Genomic DNA, 13180 nt, shown 5'->3' with positions numbered 1-13180 from the left:
ATTTTTTAGCAATATTGAATCCTGTGCTTATTAGAAGGGGTGTGAATATTTACATATTTATATATAAATATAATCAGCATTCTGATTATTATAGATTAACTAATTATGAGAATTAATTTACAGTCTCTTCAATTCTTTATATAGAAATTATTCGAAATGCGCTCCTTGATGTATAAAATTGTTTGAATTTAGGCAGTGGCTCAGTTCCCAAGGGAACTAGCAATTCGATAGAACTTTAAAATAAACAACATGAATTTGGCTTACAATTATTTAATTTTCTGCTCGATCGATCTCTTTAGAAGTTATGGTCAAATCTTCTGTTTAGCGCGCATGTCTGAGATAAGATATTAGGCGTCAAGTACAAGGACTTTTTGTTAGGGCTACCAACACAGTTGTAAAATTTTTCCAACTTGACACACCTGACAGGAACTATCAAAAAGTTGTTCATTTCCGAACTAGCTGAACTGAATCATTTAGTTGAGCAAAGTCTAGTTGCATAGCAGCAAGCTTTTTGTTGCACAGTATTGTTGGCGCACTCCGTTCAATTTTGAATTGCATGCGAGCTTTAACGTCCTTTCAAAGTCCTTTGGCGAGCTTTTCGTGATGCCTAACATAAATATGTTTGGCAGATGCCGTTTGCCGTTTCAGTTACTGCGGAACTTTCAAACCCATTGGACGCGCGCGGCAAAAGAACCAGCGGACGCTAGTGCTGATGGATATTTTTGAAAACGAATTATTTGATTTAAATCGTTCAAGTGAACTGTGAATTTTAATAGGCCAAAAATTAAGAAATTCTATATGATTTAATTATGTAAATTACAAGAGGTGTGTCTACTGTGCATATGTGAGGCAGAGTGTCGGGTGTGTGTGAGTGTAGGGTGTGTGTCTGTGCGTGTGGGTATGTGGGCATGTGAACATACGTGTCTTTGTGTGCGTGTTGTAAATGAAGAAGTGCTCAACGTTGGGCAAGGACATTACGGACAAAGACTAACACCAGCAGCCAACATGGCCGGGGTGGTGGCGAACGGAAACGGAAGTGCCCAAATTGAAATGGCATTTAAGATGAGCGAAGCATTTAAAAAGATTTCATTGACAGGCCTGTTCAGGTCGAGTTCCTGCCAGCCATCGAATTTGTTTGGCTTTTAGAGCTGCTCACGGATTTCGCAGATCGTTCTCATACGCCTGTCGCCAGCGCGCCTCGGCTACCGTGCCTGACGTTGACATTATTCATGAGCCTGAGTCATAAATTGTGGCTCGACGTCTGCCTTTGGCTAATGGATGGGCGGCTGGTGGCAGCTGCCAAGTCAAGTGCCAATAAAATCATTAACTGTTGCAACACATTAAATTCATGGGCCCAGACTTGGTCGTTATTCAGGCAGCAAAACATTGTCATAAAACTAGTCGACCAGCCACCCATCCATCCATTCATCGAAACGCACGACAGCTCCCGGTCCCCTAGGTCGTGACAGGGGAAGGGAGGGGGGTGGGGGGTCAGACGACTGGGATCCCGTGCGTGCTGCAGCTAATTACCGGAGTATGGGGACGTGCGAAAAATAACTATTAAAAGAATGCTCGTGTGAAGTAATTAATAGCGACAATGGCTTTATCGGGCATTAATTAATTTATCGGTCATTATATTGAAACACCAAATACAATACACAGCGGACCTGGTACAACCACAAATATATATTCGAACATTTCACACGGGCAGTGCGACAGCTGAAACCTTTTGGTAATTGATTTTAATTCGCAGCGCATTGCATTTCGGGTGGGCGATGCCAAAGTTTTAGCCAGGCCAAAACTAAGTTAAATAAGAAAAAGCAGCTGTCTTCGGGCTGTCGAATATTTAATACCCTGGCGGGCTTGCTTCACATAAATACTGCAATTCAATTTTGATCGATTATTAATATGAATGACATACAATATAGTTGTCCGATATCTATATGATTGTGCTCATAAGTTAAGCTCGTAAAAGCTTAGTTTGCTTGAGATATCTAAAAAGACCAAATATGTTTCGCTCATGAAATTTCAACTCTCTTTTTTTGATTATTGCTGTGGGAGCTATATGATATGGCGGTTGAGTATTGAAAATACGATGAACTCAACTTTTGGTTAAAATATAATAAAACATTTCTTGAAATTTATAAAAAGTTTTATCATACAAATATATTTTCCACTGGTATTTATGATCATATATTAAAGAATTTTATTTTGATTTTCCTATCTTAAGCTAGCGATAAGATTCCTTACATATTACACATCGCATGACAAAAACAAAGTACTCTTCCTGCAAGTGTATAAAATAACAAACATAACTTGAAAGTTTACCCTGGGTCAAGTTTGGCTCTTAGTTCTATTGTATTAACTGGGCTTTGAGCTGTTCTCATGCTCTGTTCTCTGTTGTCAGTTGCAAAGTCCACATGACAGACGCACTTCACTTTCAGAGACTCCTGTGGAAAGTTTCATGTTAGCTTTTTGGTCGATGGATTTGCCAATGGATTAGACTGCCGCACGCAGAGCAAGTTTTATTGTCAACTTTAACTCTATAGTTTGCAATTTATGAGCGAATACTTAACTATGACAGAATTCCTTAGTTTTATCTTTAGCTTTAGCTCTAGCTTGAGAAACTGACACTCTTTCCGCTTCCCCCAATCGATAAATCATCTATAATATTTATGCTACCCCCTCTAAAGGTTAAACACTGTAATTAAAAAGGCGTCCATTATGAGTTCTACTTAGAAAAGAAATTCCGTTGCTCGTTTGTTAAATGAAGCCTGAAGAGCCAAGTCATTAAGTGCAGTCAAAAAAGAAACAGAAACAAATTGATTTTTAATTAATACTCAATTATCATAGCTGCACGGAATTAATTAAAATATTCTCTTTACGTTTGGTGTATTTACAATATCCGATATTTTCACAAAAATAATACTCTCCCGTAGGGTAATTCAGTTTTCTTGCACGATATGTGTCATCCATAGTTATGAAGTGGAGGCTGCTTGCAACTCATATAGACTAATATATATTCCGGCTTGGTTTAATGATAGGTTTTTGCATGAAAATCTCTGTTTTTTATATATATAAGCCAATCTCAGCGAATACAATAACAATGAAGCTTCCAATGAACTGACAAAATCACATCATCTGTTATATCGTACAGCTGCCATAGTCAGGTGCACATCCGCATGGATAAATAAGCTTGAAAATGCCAAATAAAACTCTTCTTTCCTGGTATTTTATGGTTTTTACTTCTCATGTTTTGTGGCAGCAAAATTAAATTACCTTTGAGTTGAAATTACATTTACTGCGCCACAGAATTTAAATAATTTGTAAATGCGCGCATATGTTTAAGATATTTTTAACAGTGAAAAGCCTGCAGTTTTTATTTGAAAATTAAAAGTTTTTGATTTCAGCTTTATTTTGACTAGTTATAATAACAAATATTTTTGTGTTTAGATTTAATTGATTTTATTGTATCTGCTGTTCCTTATTTCGAAGCTTTACTGTATTATGCATATCATATTATAATTATTAATATTATTTTTTATTGGAACTGTTATTTTATTATTATACTTTTATATTATTTTTATAATTATTGTTATTGTTATTATTTTTGAAATGAATCTATTCATCCAAATCTTAAATATTCATATATTTTCTGCGAGTGCGTTATGTAGGCGTTTTGCTGTTTGAATGTGACAGGCACTTTATCTCGCTTCATCGAATTCCATTGAACTTTAGCAAAAAGCACAATAAATAAACCTTAGAAAAGGCAAATAAAATTGTATGTCAATTCGCCATAAAAAAAAGAGAACGAAACAAACCACAATTCGCCTCGGGAATATTTAATATAAATCGTGAATTTGTATTGTCACTGTATGGATTGGCATCCCCGGCGCCTAATTAAAAAACAATATAGCCCGTGGCAAATCCATTGATTAAGTGCATTTTTTGTTGTATATGAAACGATTAAATCACCTGCCCAATACGTTCGTTTCGAAAGAGGGAGGTGGGTACTACATTGAACAACTCCCTTGCCGCAGGTCTGGGCAGCTGTCAAGCAAAGGAAGTCCTTTGCTTTTGCTGCCCAGCAAAAAGTGTCGTAAAATGCCGACCGTTCCTTCATTTCTGTTCACCTTTTTGTGCTTCTTGTTTTCTGCTTGTGTTTCCTGATTTGTTGTTTTGTTTTTTTTTTGGCTAGAAAACAAAAAAAAAAATTGCGAAAAGTTTTTGCATTTCGGCTGGGCGTAAGAAAACCCGACACAATTTAAACTTTTCTCTAAACAAAATAAACATAAAATGTAAAAAAATTAGCTATTTGCTTAAGCTATTTACTCTTACTCTCACCAGCTCCCGTTCATACTTTCTCCAGTTAAAACTCTCTCTTTGCGAGTTTTCGTTCGGCTCAGTGTAAAAAGGTTGTTTGGGGCTGGAAATTTGTCAATGGCAGGAAAAGCGAAACTCTTTTTCCCTTTGGCGCTGGTGCATTTCAATTTTGCGCAAATTGAAGCATTTGAAACAATTTCACACACACAAACACACACACACACACACACACTCGTTTACACCCGGTTGCATTTTGTAACAAGATTTATGCACAATTTTCATAAAACTGACAACATGACGTATGATTAATTTCTTAGCTGCCACTGTGCTGCGAATGTTGTTGCTGCTCGATGTTGTTCGTTGTTGTTGCACGGCGTCTGCTGCTGCTTCTTGTTGCTACATTTAATTAAATTGGTAACTGTGAAAAACTGAGCTGAGGTCCTGGCTATATACGATTTCAGCGTTTATTTTTGGGGCCACAAGCGGAGGCAACCTTAACGAGCTCTGCTGGCATGTATTTTTAGCAACGCTTGCTGTCAGTTTGCCAGTAAGTAACAATAATAATAACAACAACCAACAACAACAATCAGAAGAACAACAACAGCGACAGCATGCTTTAAAGTGCAACTAAAAATATTCTGTGGCAGACGCCGCCCTTAGAATTATGTCAAACACGCTCAAAATGCCGCAGACGCACTATTCCAACAAAAGCAACAACAAACCAAAAACAATATAAATATCACAGCGGTTGGGAGGAGGGTCGGTTTGCTGTCTCGCGATGAGTACAGTAAAAGGTCTATTAACGAACAGCAGCTACCTCGTGCGTAGCTCCGCTTTAGCCCGGTCAACAGTTTTTTTTATTGCTAATCCTTTTTTTACGCTCCACTGGATTTCATTTGTTGTACACAAAAAATAAATCTTAAAGCGGACAACTTTTCTAACGTTTAAAATGGTGCTACGAAACTTGGACTTAACATTAAATGGCAACAAGAAAGCTAGAAACAAGCGACGATTTGCCAGTATTTGTGAAAGGGAAAAGTTTTTCAGCAATTGTATATAGTTTTATTTGGCAAATAAAAACTTATGGACACATGTGTGTATATGTCCTTTTGTTTATAAATATTAGGAATAGGTCTCACACTATGCGTTCTTTGATTTTTCTAAGATATTCTGGACATAAATATGGCATCCAATAAGTAAAAGATGGTCTTGTCTTACCTTATTGCTGGTGTTAGCTACAACATGAAAGATACTTGATTTGGTATACTTTTCCAGCAGCTACTTATCAAATGTGGTGACTCTAGCTCTAAAAAGTTAAGTGGATTCCGATATCGATTTTTATCGACTGCTTGGGAACGAAAGAAGTTATCGATTATCGGAACAAACTCGTACTGCGCGGGTACTGGGAGGACCTACGTTTAAGGTTTCAATTCTCTAGCTCTTATAGGTTCTGAGATCGACGCGTTTATACATACGAACAGACAATGCTGATCAAGAATATATATGTATACCTAATGGGGTCGAAGATACTTCTTTCTGCTTGCTACATACATTTGCACAAAAACATTGTTATTATTATAAAGAGGTCTTTTAATTTGGGAATGAATTACGATACTAAATTTGTCTACTCTATATTATCAGCGCTAGGATATGTTCAGAACCGGGATGTCTATATCGATTTATATCGATTTTGTGCTCATTTATCGTTTCTTTGACATAAATTCAAACATTTCGGGCACCTACATCCAAAGTTTAAAGCCTCTAGCTCGTTTAGTAACTGAAATGGACGCAGGCAAGTCAGTATTGATGCTGACTTTTTCAGCCCCTTACATACATTTGCACAAAACGATTGAAGTCCATTTTTATGGAATTTTAATGGATTCCGGGTGCAGCAAACACTAGACTCCATTATATATAGAGAGTTTTCACTGTAGCATAAAGATGCTAAGGCCAGGCTGCTTTGTTGCTTTGTTGCCAGGCGATTTGCTGCGGATGCTTAGAGTCGTATAGCAATATTACGTATACGACATGCACTCAATAAATTTGTGCATTTCATGACAATGGGAGCGACAACGACAACGACAATGTTGACGACACCAACGCAAAATTCATTTAGTAAACCTTGTTTGCGAGTGTGCGTATGTGTGTACGCGTGCTTGCGTATCCGTGTGTTGTCACTGTGCGTGTGTATGGCTCGAATGCTTGCATATCCTTGCATTTTTTTGTCACATGTCACACCCCAACTGCCATTGCATTGTCCTTTGCCACCTAACAAAAAGCATTGGCAAATGAAGTTAGACATATTACAAATATGTTTTTACAGTTCTAGTGATATATACATATTATTAATAATGTTTTGTAGTTTCTGTCATACAAAATTATAAATAGCGCTAAATCGTCATGAGGCCAATCAAGCGCTATTTGGCATATTAAGCTCAAGCTCTAGCGTACTGTAAAAAACTAATAAATTCTTTCATTTATTCATTTATTCAACTATCAAAATTCAGAACATGAGATATATTATTTGAGCGCCATTTAATCTCAAGCTTGTGCCTGATAATAAGAAAACCTTAAGCTGTTTTCAAGAAATACAAAAATTCATAAGGATGGGTAGATTTACCGGAAAGCCTGGGACATGACTAAAACAAATTTTTAAAGAGACCATCAAAAATACGTTTAAAGCCAATTGAGTAAAAATAACGAGAAATTTGGGCTAAATCTCGGAAATGCTAAGCTCAATGAAAATATTTTGTAAAAGAGAATATTCTGTCAAACATAAACTCATTTTTCGAGCGATTCTTCTTATAGTTCTATATAATTTGACCTAAATGTAATCATCATAGTTTGATGAATAAAAGCCGAGTTTGGTTATGATATCCTAATAAACATAAAAGGTCTCTATACAAGCCTCCTTTTTCGACTGATTGTTCCTGTGCCCGCTTTATGGTAAAACTATAGTAAAACTGAGAGACTAGTGTGCATACAACACACAGAAACAGACTAACCGACGGACATGACTATATCAACTCGGTTGTTGATGCTGATCTAGAATATATATACTATAGGGGGTCGTGATGTCTCCATGTGAAATGTGAAAAGTATAATACCCTCTACAAGGGAATAAGAAATGTTCCGCTTGTTTTGCGCGTGCGTAAGACCTAGTGCACAAGTAGTATTATAATTTGCGGAATCATGCTAAGTATAAATCAGGGAGCTAGCTAGCTATGAAAAACCTTTCCACATGATAATACATACAATCGTTTAAATATATGAAAAATTATCCTTTAATATCAATATTTATTAACAATATTTTGTCAGCTTTTCAATTGTTTATGCGCAGAGTATCGTGAAGCACGTAACTCTGCTGCGCTTGCTGAAGGTTTCTTGCAAAAGCAGTTTTAATTGTGCACTTTTATGTGGCAGTTGCCAGTTGCAAATTGGCAGCTGTATTTGTTTTACTCGGTTTACGCCTCAATTTGTAGTTGTGGCATATTCTGACAAACAAGCGCCAACGGAAATCCAATTAACTGACAATTTATTGCGCGGATTAATAGGTATTTTGATTTATTTTGTTTACATATTTGCACATGATGATACTGATACAATTTTATTACAGAGGCGAAAGAAAAAAATTACTATTAATTAAATACATTGTATTTACAAAATTACAAACAAATTTTAATTTGAACCAAAACATTAGTGAACAAATCTTTGGAGGTCAAGGCTGAAAGCTCGCTGCAGCATAAAACATGGGGCTTACCGGGTATGGACCACCGCTTAAAAATGTAAATAAGCCGTAAAAGTGCACCAGTCGACGGTTCGAGCCAACTTTCGGGCCGTGGGTGTGCTTCGTGAAACTAGTTTTCAACATATTTGAACTAAGCTGCTGGTTCAAACCTTGGCTTGATATATGTATTTTTTTATATATATTTAATATATATTTTTTTAATCATTTTTATAAAACAATTGTATAAGACTTAGCTGCTTGGGCGACAAAGGCCAAGGTTTGAACAACCAGCTATTTATTGTGAACCAAATCGTTTCGCAAGCAAAATATGGCCAGGTAAAAACTAATTAGAACTCCGTGTTCGAAGCGAATCGGTTCCAGAGCTCCAGAGTTCCGAGCTTAAAGTTTGCTTTATCTAACTAGATTATCAGCTTAGCTGTTTTGAATGTGGGTCAGCGGGCTCATTGAAGTGCGCGCCAGTCAATTAGTATAATATGCTCTGGGCTTATCGGAGTGCTGTTGTTGGCATTGTCTGTTCAATTCAGTTCAGTGCTGTTCTGTTCGGTTGTGTGCTTAATGTAACTTCTTCATTTACGCTTGATTGATGCATTTTCCACTCGCAGCAGCCGCCCTTCCTTGAGCAGCACCCAAAAAACCCACCTTGATTTGTTTTGCCTGGCTGCACTGGGAATTGGGTTAGCTCGGAGTATGGCGCGCGGTTCGTAAATCATGAATATAAAAGTCGTAATACCCCCTCCCCCACCACACACACACACTCACGCAAACTTGCGCACAAATCGAACAAAGTAGCCGACAGCATTTTATGGCATAATATTTTTTGTTCCGATGGAAAAGTTTTACCACCTGCCCGGCGAATTCGCATGGCGCCCACCATTTTTTTTCTAGCCCCTCACCCTCAACTTTGTCGGGGCAACTTTCATTTGGTTGCCTGTCGTGAGCAAATCATAAAAGTTGGATTTGTGTACAATGCTTAGGCACTACTTTGTATACCCTTTGCGTAGGGTACCATAATTTTGACTGGAAGTTGATATAAATTCTACATATAAATTACTAGTCTCTCAACCAGAAAGATATCTTAAGAAACATTCTGTAGCTCTGACGTATTTTTGCAGGCAGTACATATGTCGAAGTTAGACCCGGATTGCAGCGCTATTCCATACGAAACCATATGAATTATCTTTTATGTGTAAAACTTATTGCTTATGCAAGCTTTACTACTTAGCAAGCCTGAAAGCACAAAAAGAAGAGTCCAAACCCATTTCCAACTCTTCGTGAAGTGGGTTTTCCACATACTTGAAGAGTGTTTATTCAAAAGTTCGTTTTTCATACATTTACAAAACTTGATTGCAACAATTTAATCTTTTATAAACCATTGCCCTACTCTACTGAAAATATTGCCAGTACTATATATTTTCATATACAAGATGTGGGCTAAATTTAATCTTTATCCAAAATTGGTATCTATCAAATATGGTTAAATAAATGCAATCATTGGAGTAAAAGTTATATTTATTTTAGTGTTGGGTCTAAGTCAAAAGTGTTTTTTATATGGAATTCTGAGCTTAAGCCGAATCGGATTAACTTGAGTTCGCTTACTTCTTACATTTGTGCCAAATCCTGTCCCTGTGTCATATTGTATGGAAATTTGAAAAATCTGAAAAGCAGCGAGCTACTATATTATTTGGCTGTCATAAGAACGTGCGACTGGAAGTAAAGTTTCTTTCTTGTGTCTAAGCATAGTGCATCGCATGTCTGCTTTAACTTTGTGAGTGTATTTAAGACATCGAAAATAGCTGTTCTTTTCTGGTATATACTATTTTTTATCGCGCTTACGTGCCAGAATTATTTATACATAACGGAAATCTTCATTCAAACCAAACTAATGAAGTGTCAAAAACGAGGCCCCAAAAAGTGTGCTACGATTTCTTTTGCCATTGCGTGCGTGAGCTTTAGTGTGTTTACTCTGTATGTGTGTTCGCGCGCGTTGACCTTGAGAAACTATAAGCCAAGTGTGCATGTGTTTGTGGGTGTGTGTGTGTGTGTGTGTATGTGGCAGTTTTAAAATAGCTAAATAAGCGAGGGCAAACGCTGTTTGCATTCGCCAGGCAAAACAAACAAAAAGCGTCTGCTGGGAATGTCTGTGTGTTAGTGTGTATCTGTATGTGTGTGTGTTCTGCTGATGACTATATGAATGATACTCGAATAGCATCCAGCCAAATAGTCGAGTGTCTCTCTCTCTCTGCAGCGTCCAAGTGGCAGGCGCCTGACCGCCAACAGGACTGCTCCGGACCCACATGCTTGCCCCCTCCCCTACTTGCAGCCCCCCTTCAGTCAGTACTCGTTTGTTGTAAAAGTATCTTTTCCATCATTGGCGCGTAATTTAATGCCAAATGCTATATCGATCTGTTCGCAGACTGCATCTAAATTACAATTAGACCCAATTTGGTGGTCTGTGTAGGTGTTTAGGTGTGTGTGTGTGTGTCTGAGTGTCGTATACATGTGTGTGTGTGTATCTGTGTGACTGTGTATGAGTGTGTGCGTGTCTGTGGGATTTTCCTAGTATTTGCAGTTTTGGCGTTAGCTGCAGAAACAAAGGAAATTCTACGTAATTGTTTGTGGTTCCCATTCTGTCTTTTAGCTAAGCCCCCCTCTCAATACATCTCTCTCTCTCTCTCTTCTCACTCTTTCTCTCTCTGTCTCTCTCTCTCTCTCTCTCTCTCTCTCTCTCTCTCTCTCTCTCTCTCTCTGCCACTCTCGGGTTCTCTCTCTCTCTCTCTTGCACCCCCTGCCTATTTGTCTGCCTTCACATATTCGCTTGTTTCTATTATTTGTGTGTATGCCCATTGCTGGACTTTGATTTGTTGTTGTTTTCGTTCACTCTTCTTCGTTTACTTTTCTATTTTCTATTTTCTATTTTTATACCCTTATTAAGGGTATTACAACTTGGTCACTAACTGTGTGCCGCATAGCAGGAGACATTTCCATTACGTATATATATTCTCGATCGATATAGCCATGTCACTCAGTCTGTTTCTATGCCAACTAGGTTGTCAGCTTTGAAGCTTTCATTATAATTCTGAATCGTTTGGATTAGACAACTATATTATATAGGTGCCATAGGAACTTTGTTTTTCAAGATACCCAAATCAAACCTACTACTCTTGTGTTTTACTAAGCGTCTTGTGTTAAGGAAGGATCTTATCAACATCGAATTACTATAGCATATAGCTCTACTGGAAGAATCGATGTTATTTAAGACAAAACTCTTCAAGTATAAGCTTTACTTACTATTAAATATCGGTTCGTTATCAATGCACTTTTCAGCAAAATGTGCTTTAGTGTATTTAATCTTCGGCATGCCGAAAGTAGCCATTTTTGCTTGTCTATTTTATATTATTTTTCGCTAACAATTTTATTTGCGGTTCTGATTTGTGTCTCTGTTTTGGCTTTGCCTTGAGCCAGCAGCAAGTTAAAGCAATTTTCGGCTCTGCAGAGAGCTGTCATACACACACACACAGTAATATTGTATCATACATATATATACATATTTTTATATATCTGTCTGACTTTTTAGCTTGGGGCCTTACCTGGGAAGTCAGTGATTAAGTCGGTTGCCATGTACGCAGAACATTCGAGCCTGTTTTGCATTATTTGCTTTGGGTTTGTCCTATTTGCCTTCAAATGGCTTAATGTCAGGTCGTTTTTTTTCCACTAAACATGGCCAGCACAAAAAAAAAAAGAAGAACGTTGACTGGCTCTGCGCCGGGATTTGTTTATTGAAGCGTATTTGGTTTTTGTACCAATGTATGTTTACAGAGCGGCCTCCTCCTCTATCTTTGCCTATAGCTTTCTCTCTCATTTTCACATAAAGTATGGTGGGCGATTTCCTTATTCATGTTTATATCCTATACAGCTAGAAATGGGCATGCTGGTTGTAAGTATAATCGGTATGAAACGGGCAATATGTCATATCATCGTTTCTCGCTCTATATACATAAATAACAATGTTTATGCTGGCTGATTGATTGACTGACTGAATGAATGACTGAATGAGTGACTTACTGGTTGATTGAACGATTTATTAACGGTCTGATTGATTGACTGACTGATTGATTTGTGATCAACACACAGTCGAAGCCGTAGGAGCAAGAAAGCTAAAGTTTGTACTTTATTATACCTAATTGATGTAAGTATTTCCCGACATTATAGAGTAGCCGAATACATAGATCAACTAACCTTAACTTTCAGTTCAGTTATACAAACAAATCGAACCCAAAAACGAAAAAGATTTTGTCGTTATAATAGAAGATTTGTATTCTTTCTTCTAATCTCAAGCTGCATCTGTTTATCTATTTATCTAACTGCATTGTCGGTCGAAAGCTTGTTTTTTTGCATGAATCTTGAGTACAAAACAATTCACATTTACTACTACCTGCTGGGTATTAAGTAATCGTCATGCGAAAGATAAATTTTCATTTTCATTTTGACCCAAGTACTCCAAACATAACAAAAGAAACGAATAGGAAGCACTATACCCCAGCTATATTCACTATTGCCAGCTGATTACAGGGTATCAGCTCGTTTTTGTCACTCTCTAATTTATTTAGTGCTTGCTGGATCTGTTGTATACCGTGTCAATTGGTGTATTGCGTGCACTTAGGCGCGCTTCAGAAACCATTCGAACCGCTTGTGTGCCACGGAGTAATGCCAATCAACACGCATACGCCGGGTGGTGCCCGTGATATATTTACGGGCATGCGACGTTCCGGTGCTCGTAAAGCACGCACACGTGAAGCGTTTTGCTGTCATTTACTACATTTACGTATGTTGCAGTATATCTATCTATATGAAGGCTAAAGGGTCGCCCGAGCACTAACTGATATTTAACATGACAATTTATGAGCACGCCGGGGCCACTGATAAATGTCAGAGTTCCTTTTTGGAATAAGTAAAGATTTTCATGTTTAACATTAATTTCAATTCATTTAATTCTGGGCAAGTTCAGATATTTTTATGAATTTGTGTAACACAGTCTTTGGACCGGAAATGGAGAATTCCTTTCTTTTTCCATGAATTAAAATTTATAAGCAGACTTTGTTTTGAGCAAAG

The sequence above is a fragment of the Drosophila novamexicana genome, unplaced genomic scaffold (genome assembly GCF_003285875.2).
Source record: "Drosophila novamexicana strain 15010-1031.04,08,12 unplaced genomic scaffold, DnovRS2.1 tig00000485-arrow-pilon, whole genome shotgun sequence".
NCBI classification, from domain to species: Eukaryota; Metazoa; Arthropoda; class Insecta; order Diptera; family Drosophilidae; genus Drosophila; species Drosophila novamexicana.
The sequence above is the reverse complement of the archived record's forward strand: the minus strand, read 5'-3'. Positions refer to the sequence as shown.